At 50.5% G+C, this 4,333-nt stretch overlaps 1 protein-coding gene across 1 annotated transcript in view; it reads right to left on the bottom strand.

Annotated features, from left to right (window-relative positions):
* LOC311247970 (uncharacterized protein) overlaps positions 1 to 2,914 on the bottom strand; it is a gene marked incomplete at its 3' end in the record, with an annotated part of 11,402 nt that extends 8,488 nt beyond the window's left edge. Inside the window, exon 1 of the mRNA XM_084338941.1 lies at positions 2,786 to 2,914. The remainder of the gene's footprint in view (positions 1 to 2,785) is intronic.
* Positions 2,915 to 4,333: the final 1,419 nt, after the last annotated feature.

Genomic DNA, 4,333 nt, shown 5'->3' with positions numbered 1-4,333 from the left:
ACGACACCCAAATCTACATCAGTACACAATCCCCCCACAGCCCACCCTCAGTCACATCGAGTCCTGCATTACCAAACTCCAAACTTGGATGACTCACAACTTCCTCAAACTGAACAGTGACAAGACTGAACTTTTCATCATTGGCACCAAAACCACCCTCACTAGATCCGGACCCATCACACTCACCATCAACGACTCCACCATCACCCCCTCCCCCCTAGTCCGAAACCTTGGTGTCCTCCTTGACCCCACCCTCTCATTTGACCCCACGTCCGCTCCATCGTAAAAATATCATATTTTCACCTCGCAACATCGCAAAATCCGTCACTGCCTCTCCCCCCCCGCGCTGAATCCCTCATTCACGCCTTCATCACCTCCCGCCTGGACTATTGCAACTCCCTCCTCACTGGCATCTCCTCCCGCCTGGACTACTGTAACTCCCTCCTCACTTCATCACCTCCCGCTCCCTCCATAAACTGCAGATGGTCCAGAATTCAGCCGCCCGCCTCCTCACTAACACCCGGTCCCGTGAACACATCACTCCTGTCCTCCACTCTCTCCACTGGCTCCCGATCAAACACAGCATGAACTTTAAAACACTACTCCTCACCTTCAAAGCCCTCCACAGCCTGCCCCCCCTACCTGACTGATCTCCTTCTCCCTTACCGCCCCACCCGTTCCCTCCGGTCCTCCTCCACTGCCTCCCTCACTGTCCCGACATCCAAGCTTAAAAACTTTGGAGATCGGGCCTTCTCTCGTACTGCACCTCGACTCTGGAACTCCCTCCCCCAGTCCATCAGAGACTCCCCTACACTCTCCACCTTCATCATGACTCTGGAACTCCCTCCCCCAGTCCATCAGAGACTCCCCCACACTCTCCACCTTCATCATGACTCTGGAACTCCTCCCCAGTCCATCAGAGACTCCCCACACTCTCCACCTTCATCATGACTCTGGAACTCCCTCCCCAGTCCATCAGAGACTTCCCCACACTATCCACCTTCATCATGACTCTGGAACTCCCTCCTTAGTCCATCAGAGACTCCCCACACTCTCCACCTTCATCATGACTCTGGAACTCCCTCCCTCAGGTCCACCAGAGACTCCCCTACACTCTCCACCTTCATCATGACTCTGGAACTCCCTCCCCCAGTCCATCAGAGACTCCCCACACTCTCCACCTTCATCATGACTCTGGAACTCCCTCCCCCAGTCCATCAGAGACTCCCCCACACTCTCCACCTTCATCATGACTCTGGAACTCCCTCCCCCAGTCCATCAGAGACTCCCCCACACTCTCCACCTTCATCATGACTCTGGAACTCCCTCCCCCAGTCCATCAGAGACTCCCCCACACTCTCCACCTTCATCATGACTCTGGAACTCCCTCCCCCAGTCCATCAGAGACTCCCCCTCACTCTCCACCTTCATCATGACTCTGGAACTCCCTCCCCCAGTCCATCAGAGACTCCCCCACACTCTCCACCTTCATCATGACTCTGGAACTCCCTCCCTCAGTCCATCAGAGACTCTCCCCCACTCTCCACCTTCATCATGACTCTGGAACTCCCTCCCCCAGTCCATCAGAGACTCCCCTACACTCTCCACCTTCAAAGCTCGCCTCAAAACCCACCTGTTCTCCCTTGCCTTCAACCCCCCCCACCCTTTAAACCCCCCCCCCCCTCCAACCTGATTGATGTCTGTCTCCAGTCTTTTTTGTGCTATCATGCTGTCTCCCTGTTCCCCCCTGGTCTCATGTTCCTTTTGTTTTTGTTTCTTTGTTGTTTCTTTGTTTCGTTTCTTTGTTTTTACTTGCTCCCGACTACTGTCAGCGACTTCGGGTTACTGAGAAGCGATATATAAATTAAATTAATTATTATTATTATTATTATTATTATTATTATTATTATTATTATATTATTATTATTATTATATTATTTTATTATTATTATTATTATTATTATTATTATTATTATTATTATTATTATTATTCTTACTGTATTTATTTCTGTATATATCATTTCATTTCATTGTATCCTATTTAATTTTACTCTACTCTTATCCTAGGCAACTTGATTTGATTTGTGTTATTATTCTAATTGTGACCTGTCCTGTCTAAATGTTTAAATGTTGAGCGATTTGCAGTGTCTAATTTCCCACGGGATAATAAAAGTATTTCTATTCTATTCTATTCTATTCTATTCTATTCTATTCTATTCTATTCTATTCTCCTTTGACCCCCACGTCCGCTCCATCATCAAAACCTCCTACTTCCACCTCCGCAACATCCCCACAATCCGTGACTGCCCCCCCGCTGCTGAATCCCTCGTCCACGCCTTCATCTCCTCCCGCCTGCTCTACTCTATTGTACCCATTCTGCAATCTGTTAATAAAGTTTTCAATCAATCAATCAAACCTGTGTGTGTGTCTTACTTGTGTGTGTGTGTCTTTGTGTGTGTCTTACCTGTGTGTGTTTACCCGTCTGTGTATATTTGTGTGTTACCAGTGTGTTACATATGTGTGTGTGTGTTACTTGTGTGTGTTACCGGTGTTTGTTATCTTTGTGTGTGTCTTACCTGTGTGTATATCTTTCTGTGTGTGTCTTACCTGTGTGTGTGTATTTGTGTGTCTTACATGTGTGTGTGTGTGTGTCGTACCTATGTGCTTATCTTTGTGTGTGTACCTGTGTGTGTTACCTGTGTGTGTGTTACCTGTGTGTGTGTGTGTTACCTGTGTGTGTGTTACCTGTGTGTGTGTGTTACCTGTGTGTGTGTGTGTGTGTTACCTGTGTGTGTGAGGGCGGGAGCCCCTTGCGTCCGTACACACCGACTAGAGCTTCTCTCTGGACTGAGATGTTAAACTTGAGGAACTGAGGCTGGTCGATGTAGACCTGGGACCTCCAGAAGATACCTGGGGAGCATGTGTTACATATGTTATGTTATTGGGGTGGTGAGGGTCTTTCATTATCCTGCAGGCTCTGGATTTGCACCTCTTGTTGTATAGAACCTGCAGGGTTGGTAGTGCATACCTGTGGTACGCTCGGCTGAGCGCACCACTCTCTGTAGGGCCTTCTTGTCCTGTGCCGTGCTGTTTCCATACCAGGCAGTGATGTTTCCGGTCAAGATGCTCTCTACAGCTCCTGAGTAGAAGGACTGGAGTATCTTCCCCGATACTCTGAACTTCCTTAACTGTCTCAGGTGGTAGAGGCGCTGCTTCGCCTTTTTTACGACTGGTCTATGTGTGTTGTCCATGTCAGGTCCTCTGAGATGTGGACCCCCAGGTACCTAAAGCTGCTCACCCTGTCCACGGTAGCCCCGTTTATCCTCAGTGGTGTGTGTGTCTCCTGCTGTCCTCTCCTATAATCCACGATCAGCTCCTTGGTTTTACCAATGTTCAGGAGCAGGCTGTTGTCCTGGCACCAGCGTTCCAGTACCTCAACCTCCTCCCGGTAGGCCTTCTCGTCGTTGTCCGAGATCAGCCCCACCACCACTGTGTCGTCCGCAAACTTCACTATGGAGTTGGAGCTGAACTTGGCCACACAGTCATGTGTGTAGAGTGAGTACAGCAGGGGGCTCAGAACACAGCCCTGGGGGGACCCGATGCTCAGGGTGATGGTGTTGGAGGTCTGACCCCCCACCCTGACCGCCTGGGCCTTTCACTCAGAAAGTCCAGTATCCAGGCGCTCAGAGCGGAGCTCCTTACCCAGCTCGATCAGCTTGTCCACCAGTCTGGTGGGGACTATGGTGTTGAACGCTGAGCTGTAGTCAATGAACAACAGTCTCACATAGCCCCCCTTCTGGCGGTCAAGGTGAGAGAGGGTGCTGTGCAGTACCTGGGAGACCGCATCAAGAGGCTTATGGCGGGGATTGAGGACGATAACTGACTACAAATTCAGCGCCCCCTCAATGGGAGCGACAACGCCTCTCTCGCGGACAAACTCAACTCCTTCTACGCACGGTTTGGTGCAAACAGTGGCGCTGCTAGCTCAACGGCTAGTGACGTCACTGGCGCGCCGGCTGTTGTGGAGGGGGGGGGCATCCGCGGGGGGGGCGGGGACGCTCTCTCATTGACGGTACACAGTGTGTGAAGAGCATTTATGCAGGTGAACACCAGGAAGGCTGCTGGCCCAGATGGAATAACAGGACGCATACTTAAGTCCTGTGCCAACCAGCTAGCCCCTGTGTTCACCACCATATTTAATCGATCCTGGCGGAGTCAGTGGTCCCTGCCTGCTTCAAGATGTCTACCATCATCCCTGTACCGAAGAAACCCTCCCCAACATGTCCAAATGACTACAGACCGGTGGCACTCACCTCTGTGGTCATGAAATGTT

The sequence above is a fragment of the Notolepis coatsorum genome (genome assembly GCF_963971535.1).
Source record: "Notolepis coatsorum genome assembly, contig: SCAFFOLD_900, whole genome shotgun sequence".
Classification (NCBI taxonomy): Eukaryota; Metazoa; Chordata; class Actinopteri; order Aulopiformes; family Paralepididae; genus Notolepis; species Notolepis coatsorum.
This window is presented reverse-complemented; position numbering and strand designations above follow the sequence as displayed.